Source organism: Panicum virgatum, chromosome 2N, assembly GCF_016808335.1.
Source record: "Panicum virgatum strain AP13 chromosome 2N, P.virgatum_v5, whole genome shotgun sequence".
NCBI lineage: Eukaryota > Viridiplantae > Streptophyta > Magnoliopsida > Poales > Poaceae > Panicum > Panicum virgatum.
In genome coordinates this window covers 57779902-57794938 of record NC_053146.1, presented here as the reverse complement: position 1 = coordinate 57794938, position 15037 = coordinate 57779902, and the positions used below count along the sequence as shown (strand labels likewise).

General features: G+C 47.9%; 1 pseudogene; it reads left to right on the top strand.

The window, feature by feature from the left end:
* Positions 1-433: 433 nt before the first annotated feature.
* Positions 434-15013, top strand: LOC120662810 (annotated as a pseudogene).
* Positions 15014-15037: the final 24 nt, after the last annotated feature.

Genomic DNA, 15037 nt, shown 5'->3' with positions numbered 1-15037 from the left:
ATGTAAATGGGCTAACTTGATGCTTTTGATGTTTCTACTAATAAAAATACTCATGGGTTTTAGTCCTCCGCAAGCAGTTGTAACAATTACATGATTAAAGGTACATCTAGCCAATGGTCGTAGACACTCATTACACATTAATTTAGTGTGGATCCATTATGAAAATCCTTGATCTGCTACTCTAAGATGCCAAAAATGCTTACAGTAAATTGAATCCAAAATACCAAAACTCCTCAACACCAAATGAACACTATCCCCAGCCCGACCAGAGCCGAAACCCAGCAAGCCAAGGACAAGAGAGTGAGCATGTGCACGTACTTTGTATTCTCCTCTACAGTACTTCTCCCTCACTGACGTGTGGGGTTGGGCCCACATGTTAGTGACCCAAGTGCAGGGAGAAGTACTGCAGAGGATCTGTGTCCCTTTGTTTCACATGGCCACATGTTAGTGATCGTCCAAGTGCAGGGAGAAGTACTGCAGAGGATCTGTGTCCTTTTGTTTCACATAAGCTACTAGGGGGAGGGGGGAGCGAGTCTATTTAAGGTTGTCACCATCCGCATGAACTAGAAAGATGTTACTAAATAATGCACCTGATATATCATTTTATATGAATGTGTCTTTAAGATTTATTCAGAATTATCACAAACTTTAATGGGCTTGGCCCATATATTATACAGTCATTAAGTAGAAGAAGCCATTGGTTTTTGACTAACTACATGAGTGTTTAATTCTTAGAATGTACATATGTTGACTTCCTTTGAAATTAGAGGCACATAATCATGTATTCTATTTACAAGAGACGATAATGAATCTCTAGTTTTTACAAATAAGGCCAATAATTTTAGTAATTATATATGCTACTAGCTAGGATTGTTCAGGAGTCCAAATTTTTTATGAACTATTTTCATGTCCTGAAAATATCCTAAATTTGAATGAAGAAATTTTATCCCCTTAATTAAATTTGGTATTCAATGATTAAGTTTGTATCAACCGTTATAGAATAATGCATATAATTAAGAATCAATCTCAGCATGTGTCAGTTTAAGTAGAGTTTGTTCTCTTGTGTTTGATTGTGCAATTTTTTCCTACAATAAAAATTGAATGAAGAACTTTTTTATGTTGCTCACTTTAAGTTTGGGCTACAAAGTTGGTGGAATTTGTTTTGGACATCAGCCTTTAAGGATGACTTATAAGAACAACTTCACGAGCTGAACTTTTGGGGGAGCGGAGCTGGTGGTGATGGAGTTCGTGGCGAGCGACAACGAAAGCAGTAGCCAGATCTACCCGACCATGGTGCAGCCAGTGGCAAAGCCAGCCCAAGAAATGACCTAGGGCGGAGTTCTATGTTAAATTTTTGCACAGCCAATATGAGGCACCGAGGCTTGCTGCTCGGTTGCAGACGCCTGTGGCAGCGGTGCATGGGATCCGCAGACGCGGCTGGCGGGTGTCGAGGTGGGGTTACAGGACGGAGATGGCGCAACGATAGCAATGTGTCGGCATGAGTGCCCGAGCGGGACTGCAGGTGGGAGGTGGGGGGGGGGGGGGGGTTTGGTGAACTGCCAAAGTCACCAGCAACGTCTGGTGGCAAGAAGACGCAACGTTGTGCTGGGGCTAGGCTGAATCTCTTAAGAGGCTACAACCCACTCAACCGGACGGCCCACGAGATCACAAAGTCCTCTCGCCCCGTGTTCCAATGGTCCAATCTGAGTCTCGCGACTCTCAGCGGTAGAGGACCGTCGTCCTCGCTTTCGGGGGAGGGGGGGCGCCATCGCACCGTCATGAGCCCCTGCCGGAGTTGAGAATGGGGGGATATTGTCAGCACCCACGAACCGAAGGAATCATCTACTACTATGGGCCGCCGCACTAGGAAGCCTAGTGTTAGTTTTGGCGGCAGCAAATGGGTTCGCTAGATGTGCTTGCGCGCACGTATCAAGCCCAGCCCATATAAATGCAAGAGAGTCGCTGGTTAAATTGCTGAGTGCATATGAGGAGGAAGGGTATCGATCAACTTGTATGAACTCTTACTCCTTACTCAAGTAATCTGTCCTCTGAAAATTAATTTCTTGTTCTCCTCTGTTCTTCTTATGTTCCTCAAATCCATCTTACTTCTTATTCCTGCTACCTATGATGTCAACAGTATACTCTGGACCTCACCTAGAAGGACCTAGGGCGGCCGACCGGGCTGGCCCTAGTGGGGTGGCTCCGCCACTGGGGTGCAGCTGAGCCGCACCTGCAGTGACATGGACTTCCTGCTGGTGATGGGCGACGAGTCGGAGGTCACCAAGGAGCTGTGCCGCCGGGAGGGCGTCACGTAGGTGCCCCACTTCAACCTTTTGTTTAGGAAGTATAGCTGGTGCTCTGCTTTTGCATTAATAGTAGGTGGAAGTCCAAAAGAATACAATCAAGAACAAGAATCTAAAGGAGAATAAAAACAACAAAAGCTAAGAGTACAGAAAAGAAGACACCGGTTGAGTTTAGCTAACTACTAGCCAACCGGGGTTGCAGCGGCGTCTTGCACAATTAGTGGAACCAATTGAGCTGCAGGTATTGCTTGGTTGTCAAACACCCGCTGGCAACATTCCTTCCAAATGTTCCAAGTGGCATAAGTGAAGATTTGTCGTAAGAGAGTATGATCAAGACCAGTGGCCTTAGTGATCTGCTCCCACCAGTTTTGAACATTGGTCAACTGCGATGGATTCTGCACAAAGTAGAAGGAAGCTCGGTGTGCCAGTAACCACCAAACCTCTTTAGCATAGGAGCAATTTGCTACCATGTGAAAAGTTGTCTCTTGTCTGCAATGGCATAATTTGCAAACTGCATCCACTATGCCGCCGCATTGGATGATCCTGTTTGTTGTAGGTAGCTTGCATAGAAGGAGTAGCCACATGAAGGCCCCGTTTGGTTCCCCGTTCAAGGGATTCTAGAACGGGAAATCTTCCATGCATGGCGGACTAAATAAAATCTTTGCAAAACCTCTTCACGGATGGGTGTAACTTTTCCGGATGGGTGTAACTTTTCGCAACGAATCTAATGACGGTAATTATTAATGATTGGTCATAGTGATGCTACAGTAACCATCCTCTAATCACGCGGTCAAAGACCTCATTAGATTCTTCAGGGTTCCTAGCTAGCGCGGGGGTTATGGAGTTGGTTTTGTAAATTGCATTTATTTAATACCCCTAAGTAGCTATCAAAGTGCGTTCTAGGATGTTCTAGGAACAAACCAAACGGGGCCGAAGAAACAACACTTGTTTTCCACCTTCAGTTGCTACACTTGTGCAAAACGGTTGTCTAGAAGAGAACCGACGAATTGGACATCATAGGCGAGTAGGAGCCATTTGCAGTTAGGTGCCATATAATCGTGTCTTCTGAGTCAGTGAGGTTAAAATGTTGTAAACATCCCCAAAGGTCCACAAATAGATGTAGAGCGGCAGTTGTGGGGGTGCGTCACACTACAGGAAACAGTGGGTTTGCCGTGTGCCAAAGCACACGGCAAAGACCCAAAAATACTCGGCAAAGGATTTGTTGTGTGTTACACATGGTAAACAGCGCACGGCAAAGCTCGGCCGGCATACAGGGTGTTTGCCATGTGCCCTTTTCCGGGCACACGGCAAAGCCATTGCCATGTGTTTTATCGGACCCACGGCAAAATAAAGTTACCCCGTTGACCCAGCATGCCACGTGGGCTGTTTGCCGTGTGCCACATGGTCAGGCACACGGCAAACAATGCCACCTTTGCCGTGTGCCACGTGGACAGGCACACGGCAAAGAATGGCAGCTTTGCCGTGTGCCTTGCCATGGCACACGGCAAAAAATGGTGGCACATGGCAAAATTAATTTTCAGATTCCTTTTTTTTGTTTAATCACAAATATTTCAGATTCCAATCAAATTAACATCACAGGCAATTCATATATATTGCATCAAATGTCACGATCATTTCATATATTACAATTTGCATCACATTCAATCCATAGAAGTCCAAATGCAAATATAGCAAATATCGCAATGCATACAAGCCCAAATGTAGTCGATACAAGTCCATACAAGCAATGGTAGTTCATACATGTCCATACAAGCATAAGTTCAAACGATAGTCTATACAAAGAGTGCATGTCCATACAAGCACAACTCACAACTACGGCGGCGGTGGCGGTGGGTGCTGCGACCACAAAGGGTTCTGCTGGAACTGCTGCAGGTAAGTCACCCATTGAGGAGGCGGCCACACATTCTGAGGCATCGGCGAAGGGGACATTTCTGTTGGCCCATCATTTGATGCCTCCGATTGATGATGCCTCCGATTGAGGCTGCAAATTCAAAGTCTTTGTTTCTAAGTCTTTGTTTCTAAGGCATTGTTTCTAAGTCATGATAGAGTTGTCTATTAGTCAAATAACGATAAATGAAATTAGAAGATTGTGAAATCGCTCACAGGAGTAGGGGTAGCTGCACGCGCAGGGATATTAGTCTGAGTGAATTGCGGTGGCGAAAGACCCATTTGGGAGCCCAGAGTCTACATGAACTGAAAAGCCAAGGCCAGCTGCATCTGATTCTGCTGGGAGGCTTCCTGTGTCTGCTGAAGGTCTTGCTGCATCCTCTCCCGCTTGGCCGCCCACGCCTGCTGCTGTGCCGCCCATGCCTGCTGCTGTGCTAGGAGCTGTGCTTCAAAGTCCCGTTGCATCTAGGCCTACAAAATTAGATTGCATGGTTAGAGTACCAAGAAACATATGTCAAAATTAATAAACCTTTGCTGTAACAGAAATAACCTTCAGTTCCTCCATCTGGATCTTCGTAGTGCTTTGACGTGGGCGTATGGCCGGGCTAGAGCTGGTGCTCCTGGCTCGAATCTGCGCGAGAGTAGGAGTACTGGCGGTGTCAATCAAGCTTTCTCCAATCTAGTACCGGCAATGCTTCTTCCCTCCTCCCACCCTCATCACGACTTCTGCATCAATGGGCTCCGTGCTCGGATCAAAGTCCGGCCCATTCACCTCTGTTGCCATCAAGTTGTACTCACTGAGGTGATTGTGGACAGTCGCATTGCTGTACGCTTATGGGGGGTCCGCCGGGTTGTAGTTGACATCCGATGTCGCCTTCCCTTTGTGGGCCAAAGCCCACGTCTTGATCGGGGGCAAGGCTCGCCTCCATGTGAGGCCGACTGTGAAAAAAGAAAGATGATTACAAATTGTGTACGGTTGAGCGTTAAAATGAAGAAATGAATTCACTTACCCATCTGGCCGCATACTGTCGTAGGTTACTATTGCCCTGATGATGCGGTGCACCTGGCATCATCAAACGCCGCTGCCGGCAAGACTCGTGCATCCCCACCCAAACTTCTGCATACCACCTGTCGATTATAATGTCCCAGCACTGTTCATTCCCGGCTAAACACCAAGGAATCACCTGCAGGTCATACATGACATATAAGAAGATCAACTGTAGCGTACTTCATTTTAGTAGAAGTCAATATTAATAATATTGTATATTTACCCTCATATATTGTTCCCGAGTTAGCCTGAGGTTTCGCACAGCCCCTTTGTTGGTTTTCACTTTTTCGATGCGACGTTTGTAATCACAGTTGGCCTGGATGCGCCCCTCGTAGAGCATATCCGCCACCAGCTTGTGATAGGCCGTGTTTGCCACCTTGCGTGCCACGGTCATCATTCCCTCCTCGCACCTGTAGAAATCCTGCACATGATGATGAACGAAGCCATTATATCAAGAATGTCCCATTAATGAGATGTATTGACAATTATAGCGCATACAAGACTTACCCACAGTTCCTGCAACACCCGCTCTGCCTTGCTCGCAAAGCACCTGCCTTCCTGGTCCGGTCTATCGATGGCTTGGATGTAGTGCTCCCAAGCCGACGCCGGCTGAAGACGGCCGTCAATCTCGATGCATCCAGGGTAGTGGTCCTTCCAAAGCAGGCCCAGAATGCCATTGGAGATGTGTTTGTGAACACCTGGAACGACGATTACAAAATTCCTGCCAAAAATATTTGTGTAAAATTGGAATTGAAATATATAAGTACGAAATGTAATGAAATAGGCTAAGGTTACTTACCTTTTACCGTCCGGCCGAATAATCGGTCGTTGCTCGAGCGGTATAGATCGGTTCGGGAGACGAGCGGGGCCTCGCATCCATACGGCAGGTATGTCTCCTGCCACCCCTCCCTGGTCGTCGTCTTCCTCACTAGAGGCCTCCTCCTGGTCCTGGTCCTGCTGCTGCTGGTCTTGCTCCTAGTCCTGCTCCTGGTCCTCCTCCTCCTGCTGCTGCGGCAGCTCCTCCTCGTCCTCAGGGGAGGGTGACCTCGTGCGAGGCCCCCTCATCCTCCTGCTACTCCTGCTGCTCCTCCTCGTCATCTGTGACGTGTTGGCATCCTCATCTAGTGGAGGCACCGACGAACTTGCCTCACCCCTCCTCCTCCTCGTCCTCCCTCCAGCCATCTGGGAGGACTCACCTCTCCCAGCAACTCTGCGTAGCACGGCCTCCAACGACTGCATCATACCTCCGCCGTGCCCCTCCATCTTTGATCTATCACCTGAAATTAAAAGGGGCAAACCAATCAGAACAATATTTAGAAATTAATTAATGCAAGTAGTAAAAAAATAAACATAATCCGAACATGTATTACAAATTAATTGTTACAAGTAGTAAAAAACAAACATAATTAAAACAAGTGAAAAACTGATATAATTGTTGCAAATATGGATCTTACATGTATTAGAAATACTCTTCAACATCGGGATTAGCTGGATCGTAAGTCTCATCATCGCTATCACGTCCGTCGATATCATCAACGGCGTGCTCCAAAGGAGGAACGCTTTCATCATCACTGTCATTGCCTAAACGTAATCGCTCAAGTAATTCCAAGTCCTTCGCATTATGAACCTCATCCCCGGTATCCTCGTGAACAAAACTTTCATTATCTACTTCCTTTCCGATTGCTTCAGTTAAATCTATTTGGAAACTCCCTTGTAGCCCATCTTCTTGAAAGAACTCACCTGTATATGTGTTTGGGTCTATGTTGTAATCTTCATTGTTCGGGACATGTAGTTTACCGTGAGGGGACACCTTATACACAACATCCCAACCCTTGAGATGATTGTCGGTTTGGCACGGGTATGACAGATAATAAACTTGTGTCACCTGTTGAGCTACAACATACACATCGTCTCCTGGGAACACGGATGACCGCTGAATTTCGACTAGCCCAATATTCGGGGTACGTCTCACAGCTTGAGGATCAAACCAATGACATTTGAATATGACAGGTTTCAGAGGTACGGACCCATGAAATGACAGTTCGTATATTTCTTCAAGTGTTCCGTAGTACTCGAGCCCATCATCTCCTGGCGTGAAAACTCCGGTATTTGTTGTTCTTCGATTGGGCCGAATCTGCTCGTACTTTGTTGTATGAAAGTGATATCCATTCACGTCATAAGTTCCAAATGACTTGACCCTATAGGCATAGCCATTGGCAACTTGCCGCAACTCGGCACTCATCGACACATCGTTTTGTGCCTGCAAGTTCGTCATATTATTCGCACGTACGAGCAACTTGTAATGTCATATACTACAAACGAGCAGAATTGGACATTACCTTCTGTTTGAACTAAGAAATGAAATCAGGACTTCCATTTCCCGCGCCCTGTCTAAGTAGGGTCTCAGTTTCATGGAGGCTAGGCGCCCTTGATCGACGCCAGAATTGCATATGAAATTCTTTATACAAAAGACGAATGATAGGGTTGGATGCAGAAAAGGGAAATGACTTGAGAACTAAATGAATGCTGAGAACTTACTCTATGTAGGGGAAAACATCGGAAAGATTGGTCAACACATATAGCATGATAGCACGCCACTCTTGAATATCCAAGGTCTTGATGGTTGCAGCACTTGCACTTCCGAGTTGGCCTTAGAAAAGACTCAGGGTGTTAGATTCCGCAGTATTGTAATGAGGGAGTGGATTGTGGACGCTAGGAAGGTTGTCAGCATAGTATTTTGATGTGAAGTTTGATACCTCCTCCAGAATATATGCCTCTGCGATGGAAGCTTCAATTTTGCATTTATTTTTACATTTAGTTCTAAGTATCTTTTGACATCTCTCAATTGAATAGCACCAACGGTGCTGCACAGGCCCACCCATTCGTGCCTCGTACGGGAGGTGCAAAATTATATGTTGCATCGGATTGAAGAAGCCGGGTGGAAAAATCTTCTCCAGCTTACAGAGCAACACAGGCGCCATTCTTTCCGTTTCTTCAACTACTTTTAGAGATAACTCCTTAGCACAAAGCTGGCGGAAGAAAAAACTCAACTATGCTAGCACTTGCCAGATTTGATCAGGGAGGTAGCCTCTAACCATAACTGGAAGTAGCCGCTCGATCCATATATGGTAGTCATGACTCTTGAGCCCGTTGATTCGCATAGTGGTCAAGTTCACTCCCCTTCTCATATTCGCCACATACCCATCAGGGAACATCAAGGTTTGGAACCATTCTAGGACTTGTCTCCTCTGGGGCCTTGTCAGAACGAAATCGGCCTTAGGCTTTCTCCACGCCTTGCCTGATCCGGGAGGCCTCAGTTCTAGTTTTGGTCTATCGCATAACGTTGCCTGATCCACTCTGGCCTTAACATTATCCTTTGTCTTATCTGAAATGTCCATGATTGTTCCAAACAATGCCTCGCCGACATTCTTTTCGGAGTGCATCATATCAATGTTATGTAGAAGAAGAAGGTCAGCCATATAGGGGAGCCTCCACAAGCCCGACTTCTGCGCCCAAGCATGTTGCTCACCATATCCCACAAAGCCCCACCTTCAGCATTGATCACGAGACCATCTAATTGAGCACGAATGTCGACACCCGTCATCATCTGCGGTGGATGGTCTTTAACTTCAACACCTTTTGTAAAGTTTTTCTTATCTCGTATGAATGGATGGTCAAGAGGTAGGAATTGTCGATGTTTTTCGAACGAAGAATACTTGCCACCCTTCCGCAACCAAATAAACATCAATGCTGCCTTGCATACTGGACAAGGGAACTTCCCGTGGACACACCAGCCACAGAATATCCCATACGCCAGCAGATCATGCAGGGAATAGTGGTACCAAACATACATTCTGAAGTTTGTCTTTGTAGCTCGATCGTATGTCCAAACCCCATCGTCCCAAGCATGGAGCAAATCGTCAATCAGGGGCTCAATGTACACACTCATATTATTTCCAGGGTGTCCAGGAATTATCAACGACAAGAATATGTTCTGTCGTTGAAAAATAATGCCAGGTGGGAGATTCAGTGGGATAACGACACACGGGCCAACAAGTGTAAGGGGCAGCCGACATTCCATAGGGATTGAAGCCATCTGTCGCCAGCGCAACACGTATATTACGAGCCTCCAAAGCTTTGTGATGATGAATCCCGTCGAAAAGGGTCCATGATTGAGCATCGGATGGATGCACAAGCTTATCAGGATTGTAACGAGTTCCCATTTTGTGCCATGTCATCTGCATCGCGGATTCCTCGGTCATGAACAGACGTTGGATTCTTGGTATGGGCGGCAGGTACCGTAGGACTTTCATGGGGACCGCGAGCTGCCTCTTCTGACCATCACCAGAGTCTACCTCCACAAACCGAGAGGATTCACACTTTGGACAGTACTTTGCTTCAGCGTGTTCTTTCCTAAATAAGATGCATCCCTTGGGACAAGCATGTATCTGTTCATATGGCATCTTCAGTGCACGAATGAGTTTCTGTGCCTCATACATGCTCTTTGGAAGAATGTGCCCTTCTGGAAGCATGCTGCCAATAACTTATAATATAACATCAAAGGCGTCTCGACTCAAGGTAAATTGGGACTTCACGGCCATTAGGCGGCCAATGGCATCCAATTGTGAAATCTTGGTATGACTGTGAAGGGGTTGCTGGGCTGCAGCCAACATGTCATAGTACACCTTCACGGTTGCCTCTGGCTCCTCCTCCTCCCTACGTCCTTCATCAAAATGTGCTTCATGAAAGTCATCTAACATGTCTGCAACCTCGGCATCAGCGTCATGTTCTTCGATGCGTTGCCTAACAACTTCATCTCTCATACGATTGGCTTCGCCATGGTAGGTCCACCGGGTATAATTTCTCGTAAATCCATAATTGCAAAGATGATTCATCATGACTTCGCGTGTTTGTCGACACGTGTTTGCACATTTGTTGCACGGATACCAGGTGGTATTGCCTCCTTTGAGCTTTGCAAATGCTCCATCCAAGAAAGCCTCGGTCTTGTCAATCCACTCCCCGGACAACTGACCCACACATTTCCATCCAGTATACATCCACGCACGGTCATCCATCCTCTATCATATCAATGAGTAATATAATATAAAAGATCATCTTTGCATCTACACAATGTCTACAATTTCTAATAGGTTAGGATAGGTCCTAATTCCACCCGATAGGATGCGTACCTGGGGCCAGTTTCCATGCTATACCCCGATCCGAGTCTGAATTTCGGCAGCATCTCCCCGCTGTTCTCCAAATACACATCCCGACAGGGAGGTTGTGTATCCGGAGAACAACAGGGAGATGATGCCAAGACTCTATCTCAGATCGGCGTATACCATGGAAACTAACCCCATCTACGCATCCTCGGGCTGTCCAAAAAACATGGACAATTCGAAACAGATACGGTCATAAATATGCAAAGATCTGTATATTTCCAACCGTATCTCCATCGAACGGGAGACGCCTAACTTGGTTGCAGGTCCTAGAACAAGAGAGGGGCCTTTCGCACGTGCTCACCTAGGGCTCGATGGCGGGCGAGGCGATGACGCGCGTGTTGGTGCAGACGAATTGCTCAACGGTTCGACGACGGAGTGCTCGCCTGCAAAAATAATGACTAAAATTATGTCACTTCAAAATATCCCAGCAACTTCGCTCTGCACCACTACAAGCAATTCGGCAACCAAATGACAATTTCTGTAATTCTACGCAGTAGAAACGAAGACCATGAAGTTAACATGCTCGGACGACTAGGCTAACCCCTTCTCCCGTTGGGAGGAGCACGACAGCAGCGGCCGGGGCGACCGGAGGCCGGCCGAGGCCCTCCTCAGGTCGGGGACGGTCCAGTGGCGGGCCACGCGGCGCGGCCGGGTCGGCCTGCACGGCCGAGGCGCGGCCTGGGCGGGCCGGCGTGGTGTGGCCGGAGCGGCGGGGCGGCTCGGGCGGCCGGGGGCGCGGCCGGGGCGCGGCCGGCGTGGCGTGGCCGGAGCGGAGGGGCAGCTCGGGCGGACGCGCGGGTCGGCGGCGCGGCGGGTCGGCGGGTCGGCGGCGCGGCGGGACGGCGGCTCGGTGGCGGGACGGCGGCGTGGCGGAGTGGGTGAAGCGGCGTCGACGCGTGTGACTGAGTGTGTGAGTGGTGTGTGTGACTAAGTGTGCGTGGGAGAAGGATAAGGCAAGGGAAGAAAGGTTTGCCGTGTGCCCAGATCCACGGCACACGGCAAAGACCTTGTTTGCCGTGTGCCCAGATCCAGGGCACACGGCAAACCAAGTCCTTGCCGTGTGTCCCGTGCAGGCACACGGCAAACAAGTTTGATTTTGAAACATCAATCAATTCAAATTCAAAATTTATTTTTCAAATTTTTGTCCCATCAACATTGAAAATACATTGTCAGAGACCCTAAACAATTCATGTTTCATGATTCTATGCAAAAAAATTCTATTATTTCATGTGTTTCTAAATTGTATCACGTGATTTTATTTAACTGAAAAAATTATAAATTACAAAACAAAGTTGAAAAATTACCAAATTTTGGAATCAAAGAATTTAAGTTGGGTATTGCATATACAAAAAGTTAGAAGCCAAAACACAATTCAACAATAAGTTTTCATTCTAAACCTGAACAGTTACTTCTCGACTCTACGGATCTTCTATGCGTATTCTTGGATTTTTAACAAGCATACGATAAAACTTCACCGGATCCTTCTCAAAAAAAATTTCATGGCCTCAACACACGAAATTATGATAACATGCAAAATTTTATAATTTTTTTGAGTTCATATGTTATTTATATAATTTTAAAATGAGCCGGCCAAAAGATCCTAGTCATGGTTCGTGAACAAGATCTTCAAAATTTTATTTGCTTCTACGCATATGTCCTCACATTGACCTCGTAAACTTGAATATCATTTTTTGGTTCATTATAATCCACCACTCAAAACACTTCTAGTTCAATGATTAAACAAATAAATTCACTAAATATAGTAAAACTATAAAGAAAAGTACCAAAATTTAGTACGAAGCAACGTGTATTGTATGCACAAAATAGAAAAATTTGGGATGGCAAAGTCAAAAAATTTTTGAAGACTTTGCCGTGTGCCCCTTAGCGGCACACGGCCAATGGAAACTGGAGACATGTTTGCCGTGTGCCAAACGGGTGGCACACGGCAAACAAAACGGGCCACAAGCCCGTTGCCACAACTGACATGTTTGCCGTGTGCCAAACGGGTGGCACACGGCAAACAAAACGGGCCACAAGCCCGTTGCCACAACTTTGCCGTGTGTCCAACATAAGGCACACGGCAAATATGGTTTTTGCCGTGTGCCCTATATTTGCCGTGCGCTGTTTCTTTAGCACACGGCAAATAGTGTTTTTGTCATGTGCCCGATAAACAGCACACCACAAAGCATGAGGCACACGGCAACTATCATGTTTCCGGTAGTATCGGAGGCCTCGCATCCATTTCCGGCTGAGCAACGCCTGGAGGACAGAAATGTTCTTGCGCCAGGCTGGGCGGAAACAGTCCGAGGTGATGTCCATGGATGCTTGACCTTGCAACCAGCAGTCTTTCCAAAACTAAGTTTTTGCCCCATTGCCGATGGTAATCGCCGTGCAAAGTCTAGAAAGATCCTACTCTTCCACTGAAAGTTTCAGTGGCATACTTGTCCGAGGTTTGGTAGGTTCTATCCATTTGTACCAAGGCTAGCGGAGGCTTAGTGCACGGTTGAAACAGGCTAGGTCCTTGATGCCCAGGCCGCCCAACTTCTTGGCACGATTTACTCGTCGCCAGTTTACCAGACAACTCCCATGACGAGCATCAGAAGCACCTTTCCATAGAAAATTCTGCCTTATACGATCAATCCTTTTGATTACCCATTTCGAAAAAGGGAAGCCTGTCATGTGATAGACCGGGATAGATGTGAGCACTAAGTTGATGAGTGTCAGCCTTCCTGAACTGAACGGGTAAGAAGCCTGCCCTTCCAGCCCGGTAAACGGGCGCCAATCTTATCGATCAGGATCGGTTCATCCTCCCTTGTCGTTCCGATGTGCAGCGGCAGACCGAGATATTTGCAAGGAAAAGAGACACTTCTGGCAGGGAAAGTTGCTGAAACGTCATCCAAATCCATTTCATCATAAGAGATGCGGAAAATCTCAGATTTGTGCAGATTGATGTGCAGTCCTGTTGCTTCCCCAAAGGCTTGCTACTTGCTAGAGCTGTTGGACAGTGGTGAGGTCCTCCACCGGTGGCCTTACAAACAGAGCAGCATCATCGGCATATAGGCTAGTGCACAAACGGATTGGATCGCCACCAATTGGGCACAATAAACCTTGCTGTGTGGCTTTAGCAAAGCCACTTCAACTTCTACAAGGGCGCCGAGGTGCACGAGGAGGAGGCCATCGGCCCCGAGCGGCTCGCCGGCGACGTGCTCTACTACGACGACAGCCACTTGGCGGTGGTGCAGCTGCACTCGCGGGAGGGCGTGGAGGCGCTCATCGACGAGCACGGAGCACCGCGGCGACAAGGAGAAGCTCGTCGTGCTCGACGTCGGCCGCAAGCACTGCGGGCCCTGCGTCGAGGTGTACCCCACCGTCGTGAAGCTGCGCGCTCCATGACCGAGACCACGGTGTTCGCGCTCATGAACGGCGACGAGAACGACAGCTGCATCCAGTTTCTCAGGGACATGGACGTTGTCGAGGGGTCTCGCTAGTTTACGGTCGACCGTAGGGAGGGGCTCCGTACGCTCAATCTCCCGACCATTTTTTTTCTTTTTTTAGTATTTTTTTGTTATTTTCTGATTTTCGAATTTTTTTTAAGAGAAATTTTGGAGAGAGAAAAATTTTTGACGAGAAAATATTAGACACAAAAATTTGAGAAATTTTGTAAAGAAAAGTTTTGCATCCAGAATAGAAAAAAATTGGTAAAAAAATTTCGCATCCGAAAACAAAAAATGCTTAGACTAAAAAAAATTGCATCAAAACCAAAAAGAAAAAAAAGTTTGGGTAAAATTTTGGTCGGTAAAAAAATTTGTTATATCAAAAAAAAAAAAAAAAAAACCTAGCTCCCCCGCTGACGCCACCGGCCCGCGGCACCGCCTCCCCGTCGGCGGCCCACCGCGCCGCGCATCCCCGCCGCACAGTGCAGGGAGGCGGATCCGGCGGCGGCGGCCCAAGGGGAGGCGGGATCTCGCGGCGGCGAGCGACGGGGGAGCACGCGGCGGCCGAGGAAGGCGGATCCAGCGGCGCCGCCGATGGGGGAGCGCGCGGCGTCCCATGAAGGCGGTCCAGCGACGGCGCGCAGTGGCGGCCGCGGGGGAGGCGCGACGGCTTCAGGGAGGAAAGGGAGCCGGCTCAGGGCAGGGAAGGGAGCGCGGCTTCGGGGAGGAAGGGGAGCGGCAGCGGCGGCGGGGAGGCAGCAGTGGGGAGGTGTGCCGGCGGCGGCAGCAACTGGTCAGGATCTCGATCCGTCGTGAGAGAATGGGGGAGGAAAGGAAGGGGAAAGGTGCGGGGAAGGGGAAGGAAAAAGAATCGACCGTAAGTTGCTATAGTTACGGTTAACTGTAAACTCAGCATGCTCGTTGTCAAGGTGCCCACCTTCGTCTTCATCAGCATGCTCGTTGTCAAGGTGCCCACCTTCGTCTTCATCAGGGACGGCAAGATCGTCGGCCGCTACATCGTCTCTGGCAAGGGTGAACTCGTCGCCGAGATCCTCAGATACAACGGCGTCAAGGTCACCTACTGAAGCGATACACACATGAATGGGGAATAGTATGCAAATT